Source organism: Mastigoproctus giganteus, chromosome 8 (assembly GCF_048544385.1).
Source record: "Mastigoproctus giganteus isolate SK-2022 chromosome 8, ASM4854438v1, whole genome shotgun sequence".
Classification (NCBI taxonomy): domain Eukaryota; kingdom Metazoa; phylum Arthropoda; class Arachnida; order Uropygi; family Thelyphonidae; genus Mastigoproctus; species Mastigoproctus giganteus.
Window position 1 is genome coordinate 154,969,817 of NC_143582.1, and position 17,026 is coordinate 154,986,842.

The 17,026-nt window shown below is 35.5% G+C and overlaps 1 protein-coding gene across 1 annotated transcript in view; it reads left to right on the plus strand.

Annotated features, from left to right (window-relative positions):
* The first annotated feature begins 14,759 nt into the window (after positions 1–14,759).
* Positions 14,760–17,026, plus strand: part of LOC150081934 (toll-like receptor Tollo) — a 540,221-nt gene continuing 537,954 nt past the window's right edge. The window contains exon 1 of the mRNA XM_090378993.1: positions 14,760–14,997. The gene's annotated coding sequence lies outside the window, so the exon portion shown is untranslated. The remainder of the gene's footprint in view (positions 14,998–17,026) is intronic.

A 17,026-nucleotide genomic window follows, 5' to 3' on the forward strand; every position in this document is an offset into this window, starting at 1 on the left:
GCTCGTAAGTGTTGCACGCGGATTCTTGATGACTTTAAGAAGGAACACACTGTACAGCGCTGACAATTGCCCAGAATATAGTCAGAATAATACCAAGCACGGGGACATTTAATAGTCTTATAAGTCTTTTGAAATTGCCATTTTCTTTAACTAAATTGTAGTAAAGAGGACTCAACAGATACTAAATACTGTTTTTGGCTTGTTTAATGATATCGCAACGGATAAATAGGATGCAGTAGTCCTAAAATTAATTTGTAATTAAATTGAGTAGTATCACTTTCACGAAGTTTTTTTTTTTTTTTTTTTTTTTTTTTTAGTAGGTAACATAACAAAACGTACACTTATAAACAATTCTTATAACTTTTCCTAATTTTCTCTGAGAAACTGCACAGAAAAAAGTTACTATTAGTTTTTAAACGTAAGTATTTATTCATCAGCAGTTATATCTCATAGTTAACATATATGCTAATTAAAACGATTCAGTAAAAAATAATACTTTTTTTTAACCAAAAAAAAAAAAAAATAGAATACTTAAAATTCACAGTTGCATTAAAATTACTTTAAGATAAACAACATAAGATAATTTAAAACAAACTTCGAAAAAAAAATTTATTACCGTAATATTAAGTAGAGTAAAATTTGATGGGGAGAAAAAAAAAAAAAAAAAACAATATATATATATATATATATATTGGTGTACACATATTGTGTAATCATGCATTATATTAATATCTTAATAATTTCAGAGAGCATACTATTTACAAGGTTATTGCCACTGGCTTAGTCCTATGATTAGTGATTTAAAAAAAGGAAAATATTACGTCTCAGACTGGCCTTAAGACAGCTGAAAGTAAACAAGCATTTGGAGATGTGAATGCTGCGCCACCCTGCTACATATTTTTTGTTAGGGATACTCGTAGAAGCAGCGTGTGCCGACCGCGTATCGTTTTAAAGTTGAATGTTCTGCACAGATAGTTATTATGAGTGCATATTGGATTTATAACAATAAGATTTTACATCTTTAGGCGTACTATTATAGAGTTTTATATAAAATACTTTTTTTGAATGAATTTGGACTTCGTCCCCCCCCCCTCTCCATTTAGAAAGATCAGAAGCGAAAAGGCTTTGAAACTGAAAAGAAATCTGTCCGTTGGCAATAAAGTTATTACGGTCGGATGTGGTGAAGATAATAAGCTCATATGTATATATTTGCAAACGCTGCCAAAAATAGTGACGAACAGAGTGAACCGTTTAATTTCGTCGAGTACTATTACACCTTTTGCAATTAATACTTCAGCAAATTACAAAGATATATGCGCCTGTTGTCTTCACCATGTCCGTCCATCCGTCCGCATGTAAAAAATCAAACTCTCAGTGGACGAATTTTCATGCAATTTTATATTTAGGCCCTTTTAAAATATTTGTCAAGCAGTTTCAACTTTTATTAAAATCGAACAAAGAGAAATGCGGCAATTATTTCTTTTTTTCCACACAATTTGTATGTAAAAAAGAAATCCATAGATTAAATGGAGTTTTACAGCAGTATTTTAAATGTAGACAGTCCGTGCACGCTTAGAGAAACGTAAAACAATAAAGCCTTTTATTAAGTGCGCTATATACTTATAACCTTACTAATTTATTTATGATATTAATTAGTAAATGTAGATAACTATTTACTTCTCATTTCTATTAATCACAAAATGAAATATAAATTAATTATCGTTTTATTAAATAATTTAATTTTAAGAAAAAATCGAACGCTCCTTAAATGTACGCACTGGTTTTTAAATAATTAACTAACTTAACTAATTAACTAACTTGTTTGAAGGCTTAGTACTATTCGCACGACTACATTGTTGCAGGACAAGAGTGTTATGTGCGTTATATTAAATAAATAAATAAAAATGAGTAGGTAATTTAATATGGAACACAAGACACGGCTGAGAGGAAAATGACTGAATCTGCGAAGAGCATAGTTCTTTATGACGGACGTGGCCTTAAGCAAAGCAAAATACTATGTGATTTTGTTTCGGTACTTTAATTCGCGGTTTGGAATTATATAATCAATAGATGCTTATAAAGTTTGCTTTGTTTCTTGTTACAGAGGGCTAATTATAAGACTCCGTCCAGTGGTAGCCTATTAAAATGGTGTTAATTTATATATGTATGCAGAATAACAATATAAGTATTAATCTGCAGTCGTCTGTTTGTTAATGATTAGCTAATTAAAGCCCGACGAGACGGAAATAAGACTCGAGAGGGTGAACAAATAAATGGCAAAACATATTTGGCTGAGCGGAGAAGCGGAGTACAAGAAAGAAAATTGTTCACGGACCCGAGGATGACAAAGTACCACTGATAGACAATTTCGCCTTGTGTTGCTCATGCTAGTGACAGGGTTAGACGTTATACCATACAGGGGGTGCTCAGGTGTGTGCTAGAATTCTCGTTGATACGAAGAGTTGTTGACTTCAAGCGGTCGTTGATGATGACATACTGGATATGCTCACGCTGCATAGTTGGATTAGTTTTCCCGGCAGCCAAACCTTAAGTAGGATCAGTTTGTCTGTTACGGTTTATTTCCCATTTTAATCTTTTATAACATGAACACTTCGGTATTTTTAGTTCAATTTACGTTGCCAAAAAAATAATAAAAGAGAAAATATTCAGGTATTCAAAATAAGGCGCTTTCTACGAAAGAAAATAAATAAATACATCGTTTTTCTTTGGCTTTATTTTCTGTTTATTTATTTATATTTTTGTTTTATTTCTGAATAATATCAGTATAATTTTGATTTGAAGTAGCATGTTACTATATAAGTAAATGCTTAATTATAAATCCTTTTCGGGATTAAGTTAAGCGTGACTTTGGCATTGTTCTTTGTAATTCTGCGGTTCGTACAGTAAGCACAGACGAACAGTTATGTAATTAGATATTACTTTAAATAGGTTTAGGTAATAATTAAACATGATATAAAAAATATAACAATCTTTGAGTACACGGTGATCGTCCATATTACCATTCAAATTTTAGTAGAGTAAAAATAATAACAATATCAGAGAAGGATCTTCATAGAAACCCACAACTATTAACCATTGGCCGTATCAGCGATGTTCTCGAGACGTATTGTTTCTTTTAAAATGCACACAAGACTGTTTCTTATGTTCATTTGATTATTTTCGTTGATAACTTCAGTAACGCTGTTCAGAATTTAGCTTCCTTTATTGTCTTGAATTTTATGCCATAATTAATATTAATAATAGATGCTAATTTTCTTATATGTATTTAAAATACAATTTGATACATTTGTTTTCATACTACGGAGTGAATAAACATGAGATTTTTTTTATGACGTACCGTTCATTAATTTAATAGTTTTGGACCACAAAAAATCGGAATGAATTCATTCAGGTGTATTATGAGAACTTTATTTTTTAAGATACAAGTGTAACATGCAATAAGATAATGTTATAAAGTGCTACATAGGTATTAAATGCATTATCGTTTTTGTGGTTTTCATGAGGAGAAATTGTTGAAATAAAGTTTCATCGCGGATTGCGAAGACACGAATCAAAATAATTTTACGGAACGGAAGAAATGGGACAGAACGATATTTTCAGAACAGTCAGTTTGATATTATTGTAACTACACCCCATCCACTACTCTTGAAGGGATAATTATATGAATAATCTCTCTCGATATATTATTTATATTCACGAGGCATAACCAACGCTTGAACTAAGAGGTTTAGAACATTAACCAGAATCTTTCTTTTTTCCTCTTCAGGGACCACGTACATTGTTTTACTACGTCGGCTTGCAATATTAATGTCTTTGGTGAGTACTTCGCGCTATGAATCTCAGCTTACTTGATGTGGAAAATGTCCTTAATTTGCAATGTACGCTACAGAGAATAGCGCCTAGCTTTTTCTACTTAAGATGGCTAATAATTTATTTTTCGTAGAATTTGTACTTTTTTTTTTGTTTTTTATTCGTACGTTGTATGCAATACTTTAACAAAGCACTACTTTTGTTGTTTTTTTTCTTTTTAGTTTTTTTCCCCTGTTAATAAAAGAAACAGTCAGAAATGTCATCCCCAATTGTACTAAAATTAATCAGGTTTGAGTGAAATAATAGGCAGTTTTATGAGAGATAAAACTAAAGCATAAGCCCTTTTGAAATGCAACTGAAATTAGGTGTATGGATTTGTGAAATATAAATCTTGGGGCACAGTGCAACTAGTGCCCAAGATTTATATTTCCCAGTGCAACGATGGTGACTGATTTCTTCACTTCACAGATATAATTCCCGATGGGCTTGGCTTGCAAGTGTGCGTGTAAGGTGACAATTAAATTTATATCTTTGTCTTGTTAAATTCATTCTTGACATTGTATTATATATTTATAAGTTTGTAAATGTGCTCAGTTACGCATGACCGTGCGCACATATGTATTCGTAATTTGCTTTCCTGTAAGAAGAGGAAGTTTCAAAATAATGAAAATATATTATTCATTTTAATTCCATGGAAAGGAGAAATTGAATTATAGAAAGCAATTTTTACTACACTATGAACAAACGCAAGCCGGAAGCACTTTTTTCTAAATTTTGATTTCTTCCGGGCAGTACGTCCTTAAGATACAAAAGAGAATATTTTCTGCAGGAGAAAATATAAATTGCTCCTCAAAACGGTGAAAAATGTAATGTCTCTTTTGAGATTTGAGCGGTCTGCAATTTTCTTTTATATTCTAATGAAATTAAGATGCAAAAGTAAAATTACCTAGGAGTTGCAAGGAACATAAGAGTAATTGAGTTGTAATGGTTGCAATGATTATATAAAGAAACCTGTCTTCGTTTATAGCATCATAATTAATTAACTGTTTGAATATGTTAGTCTTTTCGTAGCACGAAAATCTAACGTGGTAGATACATCGCATATTTATGTTTTTCGATGGGATTTACTATACTGCTTATACTTTGGCTAATTAAATATGTATTTCATTTATATTAATAACTTTGCGAGTGTTTATCGGGTGTATTGATTGTAATAATAATTTTTTGTAAGTTATGATTTTATGTAAATTATGTTATTTTAATAATAAAAATAAAAGACGAGTGGAAGAAGGCCCTAACAAAATTCGAGGGAATGGGGCCCCACAAAGGTCCCCGTGATACCAAAGTAGAGACCCAAAAGAATCCTGTGGAGAGTCACAGACCATCTCAGTCGACAAATAATACTACATTACCTGGATGCCATCCGCACAGCCGTATACTGTACTGTACTGTGCTGCCAGAACAGCCACTATAATGGAAGAGAAACGAGAGACCAGCAGAAGAAGAAACGAAAAAACAAGGAATCGCCATGGAAAGAAGACTTCAGCAGAAAGTAGAAGAATTAAGAGTCAAGATATGCCAATTTACCCAGTACCAATGGGGTAATTGGAGAAATAAAACTGACTGGAAAAGTGAAGAGCATGCTTAAAAGAGAACAACGTCCAGAGCAAATACGAAACCAAAAATAGAGAATAGGAGAATACGTAGACACACTGAAGGAGAACCTCTTCGTACTCAGCAGGAGACTACACCGAAAGCAAGAGTCCCAGAGGAAAAATAAACAACCGAAACTTCGACGAAAACGAAAGAACCTTCTACAGGAGTATCAGAAAAGACAGAAACGGGCCACTCGAGCAGAAGACGTTCGAGGAGTTCTGGGGCAACATATGGAGCAGTGACGTAAGACATAACAGCCGATCCCCCTTGATAGAACAAGAGCGAAAGAAAACCAAGGACGTAAAAGAGATGGGAGATTCGGGAGGACGAAGTGCAACAGTCTATCAGTCCCACAACTGGCGAATCCCAGGAATAGATGACGTCCACAACTACTGGTACAAGAAGCTCACTTTCACTCACATGTACCTAGTAGAGCAGTTCACACGAATAAGTCACCCAAAGACAATCCCAGAGTTTTTTTACTGAAGCAGTCACATATCTGAAGGCTAAAGACCACATTCAAGAAACTCTGCGAAATACAGGCCGATCACCCGTCTCCTAACGATGTACAAGATCCTGACCAGCTGTATAACCAAGATATTAGACCACTTGGAGAACTATAGCATCATGGCCGAACAGCAGAGAGGATGCGAGGAGCAATTAACCATTGATGCCACAGTTATAAAGCAAGCCCTGAAGAAGTGCTGCAACCTGTACACAGCCTACACCGAATACCGCAACTGCTTCGACTCCATGCCTCATAGCTGGCTAATAGAGATGCTGAAGATATGCAATTCCTTTTGCCGCACATCGGTTCTGTTACAATATTGGTTACGCAATATGACTGAAGTCTGAGGACACGGGGAAATTTGTATGCCATCGAGAGACCACTGGATCTGAGGTCATTGTTGGCAATATTGCTGTTACGATGACCAGAGGGCAGCGCATAATTCTTTTGCTAGTGGCAGAGTGCTTACTGCACAAATGAACCTTTCGTGGTTAGCTGTCACAAGGTCTTGCAAAAAGTGCTGTATTTTTTCCGGATAAGCTGCACATGCTGCAGCATCTGACTTCAAATAATCCTGAGAAACGTTTCAGTTTTGCTCTTCAGTTTCTGCCTCGACGTGAGCAGTACAGCTAATTGACCTTAGAACATTTTGACGGCCGACGAGGCACTTCTAAGTGAATCTAATATCTGTACTCTGAATTGTCAGCTATGGAAAACATCACGTTCACCTGTCGTCAATGAAATTCCAATGAATTCTCTACGTGCTATGATAATTTTTTACCAAGTCCAAATCAGTAGAAAGTAGCCCAATGGCGGGGACCCAATTCTAACCTTCCTCTACCTATACCGAGTTCCATTGACAGACGCGAGGGGCAAGGATCGATCGATAAAAGAGCGGTTATTAAGTAGAAGGTATCATGGCTTAAATAATTTTTGTAATAATCTTAGATCCTTTTCTTTGTAAATTTAAAATTTTTTTCTGTTTATGGAAACGGTACGCGCGCTCTTTCTTTCTTAAAAATGTACTTTTTCAAGCCCAAAGCACATTTGTGGAATTTTAGAGTGAGAAAAGTTAAACAGAGTGAAGTGGTCTTCACTTTGCCTTCTCCATCTGTTCATTAGTTCTCTATTAAAGAAAGCAGTATCTGAAGTTTCGAATTTTATGACGTAGCCATTGATCAATTAGATACAACGGTGAATTCAGAGGGGGCATACTTTCTCATGGATGTACGAATAATAATCCTTCCTAGTTCTCGAAATTTTTGATATCTTTAAGGAACACTCTCCAGCCACTGTTTTCCAAATCTGTAGCTATAATAAATGATATCTGCATATCAGACTTTTTGTAGTTTACTTTTTTATCTTATCACTTGTTTTTGGTTTTTACGGAATTGTAAGAAATTGTAGAACCTCATTTCTCTCTCTCTCTCTCTCTCTCTCTCTCTCTCTCTCTCTCTCTCTCTCTCTCTCTTTATTCTGCTATTCTGTAATGTGCCTCTCGGGCCTGGTTGATAATTAGGTCGTTAGTAAATTTAATCATTTTTCTTTCTCCACATAACCCATAAATGTTTTACATGCCTTTGAGATATTGCTTATTTTTTTTTAATGCCATGCAGTGTATGGCATTAAAAAAATAAATAAAAATAAATGAGAATGGGATGGGGGATACTCTTTCCGTTCTGCCGAAAATTGGATTTCAAAACAGGAAAAAGAATAGATAATATTCTACACGGTTGAAATATTATTCATATTGTAATGCGAGAGCAATTGTTACATTTTAATTTATATTCAAGAAAGCTCTTCCGTTTATGTAGAAGAGACAAACAGTTTATGCAGAAAAATAATAAACGGTTTTTATTTACCGGTAATAGTTTTCCCTTGACAAATAAATAAAAAATAATGCAAGCATGACTTAAGGAAGTTGCTACACATATAGTAGCGTTAGTTTCATCCGAAGTTAGTTTGCATAGCTTTTCATCTATTAATATTCTAATTGGATAAAACAGCTGACTTCAAAACGACTTTTCAATGAAACGTTATTAGAGAAACAAAATATTGGATGAAAATTGATTTACACTTCCTAGAAGAGAATTATGTAAAACGATTAGTTATAAAATATGCCACCAGGTGATATTATGATTCGAAAACTTAGTAAATTTTTTTTTAGTGCAGATAGTAAGCAATATATAAACAATTAGCATGCATTATGAATTATTTGATCAAGCAGGGTCACCGCATTCAATTCAGACTTGCTCTTACAAACTTATGATTTTTTGGCACGCCATGACAGGAGTTTTATACTTTTCGGGGGAATGTCTCCAAAAAATGTATAGTATTGTGTATATCATTCGCAGAATCCCAACCCATCTTTCGAAGTTTGTATATATCCTGTTCATCACAAATTTATTAACGTTGTTCATTTACATAAAAGTAATTAAAAGGTATTCACCTAAAACTGCAGACCTATCTACATTCTAAATCTGTAAACCAAGGTATTTGCTACCACGACATTCATTCAAGCATTTGTCAAATTATTTCAACCCTTTATCTTTTTCCAAAATTAGCAAGTTTATGGAAAGGTAAATATGTTATCACCAACTTTACTGTCTGCTAAAATATCTCTCAAATATCATTGATAAGCAAATGCAAAGTAGCGTACTTATTACAGGGTGTTCATTTTGAAACGTAACCGGAGTTTCACTTCATAATATTTATTATAATAACAACGAAATAATTACTTAAATACAGTTCACAAAAGATGCTGAATGCAAGCATTCATTCATTTCACCATGTTCTGTGCGAACGTGGAGTTGACGAAGAGTTGTTTGATTTACTCTTGCAATAGCCTCTGAGATGTTCGTTTTCAGTTCTTCTGTGGTGCGAGGGTTACTGTCGAAATCCTTTAATAGGATCCATAGATAGAAAAGAAAGATTATGCTTTCGATTAGATCTGTTGGAGATAGGTCGGGAGACCTGGGGGGGGGGCGTAAGCCCTATAAAATCAACCGTTCTCCAAAAAAGTTTTGCAATAATTCCATGGTCGTTCGTACGGTCTGGCAAGTGGCTCCGTCTTGCTGAAACTAGAATACTCCTCATTGACCTCAAGCAAATTGATAAACTGCACTAAAATGTTTTGATACTGTACTGGTATCACAGTGGCCTCAAAAGAATATTAGACCGATAATTCTGCACCGTGAGAGCACACACACACCAGACTAATTTTAATCGAATGCAGTGGACTTTGATAATATGCGTGGAGATTGTTCGAGCTCCATAAGCTATCATTCTGGCTTTTAATATAACCGCCCAGATGAAACTGTGCTTCATCAGAAAAAAAAGTTTTGTCTAACACTTCGATGCTCTTATGATCAAAGGCCCTAAACCAATTACAGTAACGGAGCCTAGTAGCATGATTGGTAGACCGCAATCCATGCTTGGCATGGATGCGACACGCTCTCAAATGCAGCACACTTGTAGCTTTATATGAGCTACCTAAACACATGGTCTTCTGTTAGGAGAGTTTTCGTAATGATTTAGAGGGTAGGACTGCAACAAACTGACCCTCATGCCTTCCAGCGCTTCGCCGTTTAGGACCGCCTACCTGTGATTATGCTTTCCATTAGACACACAGATCCATGCCTCTTTAAACCTTCTAACAAGGTGGTAAAATTGTGGTTTTGTAAGCATCTTCTCTCTAGAAACGCTGGAGAGCTTCTTGGCACTACGCATTTCTTACCAAAGTAATGCTTTAGTACGAAAATTCTTTGCTCAAGAGTTAGAACCATCTTTTCCTGGAATGATACACACACACATCAGCTTTCCTGTTCTAACAACTCATTTGCTTTAAGTTAAGTCACACTGGTTAAACTCAGTCAGCTCCCTCTACCAACGAGAAATAAAATCACTGAAAAACAACGTATGGAAACTGACAATTAGGGGTTGCTTCTTTTAAAATGAAACACCCTGTACTAATCTACAGAAAGTTTTTAACGTGTTTCATATAATCTTTCCTTATCTGAGCTAAAAGCTTTTCAGAAATGGATTTTGAATTATATCGTCAACAGGAATGAATGATAGAATCAACAAAATACCCTGTTCGAGTTCACTCCACTTAAAGGTGCCCTGCAGGATAATCTCCTGGTCCTCTCGTATTCGACATCTTCATTGACGGTTTTGCTTACTTCAAGAAATACCGTGGAATTCAAGTTTTCATCTATGCGGGTGACGTTAACGTCTTTCATTGATCTACTCTATTAATGATGTCTCTATCCTCCAAAATGCTATTATCTCTTTTATTTGACAGATCGAATTCGAACGAACGGAGAATTAGCCCACGCAAATTTGAGACCCATTACCTTTGGTGATCGCAAAAATTGAAAATTCATGTCTTATAACTCAAACAACGATTTCAAAAGGCAAATAAAAGATATTACTTAAAGATATTATTATACTATTATATTGTATTACTATATTATACTATTATTATATTTTATTATTATACTATTACTTAAACATATTACAAATAAAAGATATAAGGTATTACTTTCTCCGAATCGAATAACTTTCATAACTATATTGAAAATCTGTTACTCTGGCTTATAGACAATGGATTCATTAAAAGGAATACTTCTGTAGGTCTTCCTACAGAAATAACATTCTTTTGCAGAACTAATTTTACCATAATTTTTTGCAAATATGATGTTTTCACTTGCGATCAACCGTGGTTTAATGTATGATACGAAATTTCTTCATAAGACCACCCTTTTGGTCACACCTCACTGCTTAAACTTCTGGATTTGCTGTCTTTTCGTCGTCCATCCCTGTTCACCAGGCAAAGCTTGCATTTCACGTTGCTTCCACAAAATTAGATATTAAGAAGTTCTCCTCATTCAGATATTAATTGGATCTCTCATAAGGTCTCTGCATTCACTTTTAAGAAAATTCATCAGAAACAGGTCGACTGAGGTACTGTGCTCTCACTTATTCTTTATAGTGGAGAAAAATTCTGGAGGCGGTTGAATGTTATTCGTTAGCCCCGCTTGTCTAATTCTGTGTACCTTCTACCTACATAATTTGCGGTGGGGACTGCTTACGTAAGTAGTGCGCCTCTTAGAGCAACAGGTTTTTGATGAAGACAGATGGAATTGTGGAATGGACAGCGAATGACCTTGACTCTTATGTAGAAATTATCTCTACAGTAGTGGAGACTTCTACTCCATTTTAAAACAGACTGGTTTCATATAATTTAACCTTTTGTTATTGTTACACTGATTGCGTTGTTTTTTATATACTTTTAGTTCTATATTTGATCTCCATGGTCTTATATCCTTGTGTTTTGTTTTTTTTTTTTTAATCAGAAAGCAAGATGTAATCATAACGCCTCTTATGTATCCATAAGAAGCTTTATAACTGCCGATGATTTAAATCACCAATCCCAACTATCATCTCCTCCTGAATTGCATAACGTAATCACTAAATATAAAGGAGTAGGAAATTACTGGAGTTTTGCGGTTATTGAAGAAATTATGGCAGCAAACACTGAAGTACTTAACCTATAATAATGAAAGCAAACACTGAAGAAGAAAATTCTCATTTAAATTTTAGTAATGCTTATATAAATTATACATGGATAAATATACACTTTCTAATTATAAATGGATTATTTAAGCCATTTATAATTATAAATGTATCAAATCTGCTTTCAGTTGATATTGATACGCTAGAAAATGCGACTTATGGGAACGTTTAAAGCTATGCTGGTGAAACACACATGAAATCAAAATGCAGAACCTAGACTAAAAGGCATCGATATGAAACTCACAACAATCCTTACGTATGGCTGTGTAAGGTAACTGTGAGGTAATGGTTTACAGCAAATCCTCATAAGTCCATGGTTCTTTGAATCCCCCCCATGTAATACAATCGGTGTTTGATCTTTCATAATCGAGTAATCGTTTCATTGAAAAAATACTTATGTCTGAAGAATGTTTCACGTAGGTTTACGCTATATCTCACATGTCCGTACTCATCAAGAACTTCATCAAAGAACTTTTTTTTTTATTTAACAATATAAGTCTAACTCCCTCCAACTTTTGGCCTTCTTGTTCACTAATCTGAACTTCTTGTTTCTTGCGCAGCTATTTGAAGGAGCGTGTCCAGCGTAATGATGCGCACACGTTAGCAAATTTGAAAGTAAGCATCACGCAGCATACATTAAATGATATGCTGGTGCTTGTCCAAGGTTGGATCATAATACGGTTTTATCATTTACTAGCACAAGGCAAACATAACACTGAACACTTTCGAAACTTTCCAAAAACTCTAATAAGTTTAGGAACTAATGTTCATTTTGCTTATTTATTTAATTATTTTTTTGTATAATTCTTTCCCGTATAGTGTCAGTTAACCTGCTTTTATTTCTTTTATTATACGTTTGCTCTGTAGGAGGGAAGAAAGGATTCGGTTTAATTTTTTCCAACCACTACATAAAAAAGATATTTACTCTTTGCATTAGAAACTTATTTAAGTTATAAGGATTTTCTGTTTCAAAAGACAGTGTCGTTTTTTTAGTTTTTAATCCTGTAAATGTCACTTCCTGATCGTGTAGTTACATCTACTTTTACAGTGAACTCTGTGCCCATTTAGTTCTTTATTCTGCATTGTAGACGGTGCAAATCTTCTCCCTTCAGTGTATACTTTATGTGGAAGCATGAATAGTTCTTATTAATGCATTCTGTGTTGCCTGCGTGTCTGTAATATTTTGTCTGTAATTTGCGTGCATTCTATGGTCGGTATACCTTTTTCTGGATGAATACCGAATTCCAACGATGCCACAACCACTACCAGATATCTTCAAACCACTGTTTATCCGGTTATTTTATACGCTGCTGAAATTTGGGCATCTGCGTCGCCCTCACTTCAGAAACCGGTGTTCTCATGTGAATACTGGACCCTGAAATGGGCCACAAATAAGCATCGCCGACCCCCTCAATGGAGAATAACTGACATGGCTGAGCAGCTAAATGCACCCAGGCTCCCGAGGTTAATTGACAGCAGGGTTTAATGTCATTAAAAATGTCAGGTAAAATGTACACAGGAGTGATAAACGCCCCAAACATCTTGGATTTCTGTCAGTGGCACAATCATCTGCCATCCTTGAGGTCAGACCCCACACTAATCCTCAAATACAACCGGTTGAAACTGTGTAGTCGGTTCCTACCTGCCCAGGCACTCCCCAAAATTCAGGCACCGCTCCGTCTTGGAGTCGACCTACAGAAAATGGCTACCGACTACAAATACCGTCACATGCTCCTCAAGTGGATTACATCTGTGGAACTGGGATAAATTCCTCCATACGACGTTCAGTTCCTCTTTATATTTTCCTATTATTATAATTTCATTTTTACATGTTTAATTTTGTGTAACTCATAATTTCCCATGTAACTGTAATTTTTGCCAATTAATCACATATATAATGTAAAACTCCTGGCCATGTCGCCGTGATGAGAATTATTGTCACTAGTACATGTACCGTACTTAGCAGCAATAAAGAAGTTTCTGAGGGCAAGGCCCGCAAAGTCACTTGAGACTGACTGACGTGACCACTTTATGCAAAAAGTTTAAAAAAAATTCTTAACGCCCATACCAGACTCGAATCTTTCCTATAGCGACCATACCCATCATGACATCAACAATACTATAAGTAATATATAAGCGCATTGCTGTCAGATAGCGAATTTGGAATGTGATGCATTCCTGGAAAGCGATCGTTCTGCTACACATTTACCCTTTGCATAGAAATTGTTACTAGAACGCTTTTTCAATATGCTTTTATGCGTAATATGTTAGCTTAGTAACTTTGTTATGCGTGGGAAAAATTCAAAAGGAGAACTCGAGAAGTAAATTATTTAAGACTAATATCCCTATGGTTTGTTTAACACTTTGACTTAACTGGAAGGAGAAAGTAAACCACTTCTGTTTTTTTAATTCGAAACCTGTGTGCGCGAACCTATCAAAGTAATCTCACAAGTATAATAAAATGACCCTTTAGTTATGGATTGATGTTTAGGGCGTCTGCTTTTAATCAGACTACACCGGCAATATCAATCTATCCAGGCGAAGTCGTGAAATATCCGTACCACTTCACTTTAATTCCCACGAGGATAAAATTACACGTAAATTCGACTCAATGTTATATCTGAGCCTTGAAGAGTATGATGGTATCGAAATATTAAGGGCTCTCTCTGTAAACAAATGTATGCGGGTCACTCTGTAGTGGGAAAGCCGAGATTATAAAGAAAGATTTAGAGGTACTATTTTTTAGCAGACAAATTATACCTAATGATAGGAGTAGTTTCAAGAGGTTGAAAGGTGACGGCGTGAATTGATGCACTGCACGGTTACGGAAATCGATACAGAAGTGTAAAGTGCATCGAAAAAGATGTATACAAGGAAGAAAACTGCACACTGATCTGCGTCATATACGCTTTGGTATTTCAAGTGCATTTGAAATGAGCGTGACTCTTGTCATTTCCCGTCCTAAGTGGCAGTGCCTTTATTCCGATCTGTTTTCAACAACACTTTACATGAATTATCGGATATTATTACACGGAAGAGCATCCCCAGGAAACGGAAAAGTGAAATATGATGATTAAAACTATTAGCATAGCGTTTAACTTGTTGTTTTCCAGTAACCACCAGATGGCGACGAAAGTGGTTATAAAGAACTATCTCTCTCTCCCTCTCTCTGGCGCCGATCAGCGAGTAGAGAGAAAGCAGCGGGGCCAAGCACGAAGCTGCTGGAGCAGAAAACCGCGGAGAATGCTGCAAGTGATGCGAACAGAGGAAGAGGAGGAAGCTAATTCCGCGAGCGGTACCGTGGCGTAGCCCGCTACACTAATGAGCGTGCTATTCACCTGACGTATCTGTTGCTTTGTTTCGGACATGTGCAAGGACTCGACATTTATATTTCTTGGACGTAAGGCTGCCGAAATTGTAAGAAGGTACGTAAGATAAACTGTAGTTGAAAGATTTTTAATACACGCACGCACACGTCATTCCGAATTCAGTCGGTAATAACGATTTTCTTGATCAAATTCAGTCCGCCGCCCTAACCGCATTCATTGTGTGTGTCAGTTAATTTGTGCCTTTCGAATTGTTGCAAAACACCATTCCGGTAACACCGTTTCTTCGACAGTCAATCGACACGCGTTTCTTAGTGAGTGCAAATCCTTTATGCCGTCATACGTTTCGTCCATCTCGCCTTAATCCCACAGGGTCAGGTGCAGCCTCTGACTTCCGAAACTCGGGTCGCTAAAGTAATTAGTAGCCAAGTAATTCTGCTTGAAGAGAATCAGACCGGCGCTCCGTTGATGTCACAGTGTAGCGGTTTTCATGCAGCCGTAGTCCTCTCTCTATCTAGGCGAAGTCGTGAAACCGATACGTGTGCGGCAACATTTGTTCATCTGCTCTCACATCTGAGCCACTAAGTTGCTAAGAAAGAACGGGTATGTACTGATTGCGTGCATGATTTCGTTTTCCCTTTCCCCTGTCTTTCTTACTCTCGCAGTGTTCCCATATACTATTTATGAATATTATTGCCGTTAACGCGGTTACATTTTCTTTCTGTATTAAAGTATTTCTTTGTATTTCTCTCTGACATATTTCACCGATTTTTTTTTTTTTTTTCTTGGAAAGACATTGGAAGTGTTTCTGATTGCAGGAGAAGCTATATCCTTTCTGGTTTGAGTTCGAGATATGTGAAGTGTGCCAGCCAGATTTTTTTTTTTTTTTTGTTTCCTTTGTCATTATCCATGTTCAGCTACACTCGATTATTTATCGATGCTGATCTGAATATTTCATTCATGTGGACGCTCGTGTGTACATGATTAAAAAAAAAAGTATTTTTTACAACTCGGTTAAGGTTAATCTACTTCATATAGCAGTTATCTTAGGTAGCCAGCTGTAGGATTTTTATGCACGTGAGTATCGACGAAAACTGCCATCTATCGATCGCGTATGAAATCATTTCTACCACCCTTCACGAAAAAAGATATATTATTTAGAATTTGTTATTTGTGTTGATATCATATCTCAGCGTCTTAAAGATTAATTTCGTGATTGTGACTGTACTTCTTTCGAGAAATTTTAATTCTCTACTGTCTTTCTTACTGTCTTGTAATTCGTAAAAGCACCCTTTCAATATAATTTCTGAAGACTGGTTGTGGATTGCACGATTTGATGACTCGGAAATGAAACTTTGGTCCTTACAATTTTTACATCGGGATAGTTCTGGCATATCGCCGTATTATAACTGATAAGCTTATTCGAATTGCTTCCTTTGTTAATTCTCAAACACCACAAATCCGACTTCATCTGAAAAGAAGCACGGTGGAAGAACATGAAATTTAGTAATGAAACGATCCAATTAATTTTGTATGAATGAAAAATTACCAGACGAATTCAACTTTAAAAAGGAATATTCTCTCTGTATCGCGATCTTTTAAAAAGGAAACAGGACTCGATTACGAGAGGATGATGTAAAAATAAGTTTCTGCTATTGATATACCATCTCATTAATTGGATCCTTTTTTTTATTTTATTATTATTTTTAAAGATATGCTTTTGGCGATTTAAACTGTCAAGCATGTACATTATCCTATTAAAGCTAGGCATAAAAAAAGAATAAAATTAATAATCTTAAGAAAAGTTCTCTCATTTTACTTGCTTTGATTTTTATTTATTTTAAATCTATAATCTTCGTTTAATAGATATAACCTTAATGAACCGTAACTTAAAATATCCGAATAAATGAAAAGTTTCTCTCTCTCGTAGTTGATAACTTATATGATTATTTTAAAGAACTAACAACTTATTGTTTCTATATATTAAAATGAACTATTTAATTGTACTCCACATAAAATTTGTGAACGAGTTTTAGGTTCATTCCATCGCGGAAGCTGAGAATCATCTTGTCTTTCGCTCTGACAAAAGTTCATTGCTGCTCGCGCCACATATACCTCCTTGTAACAG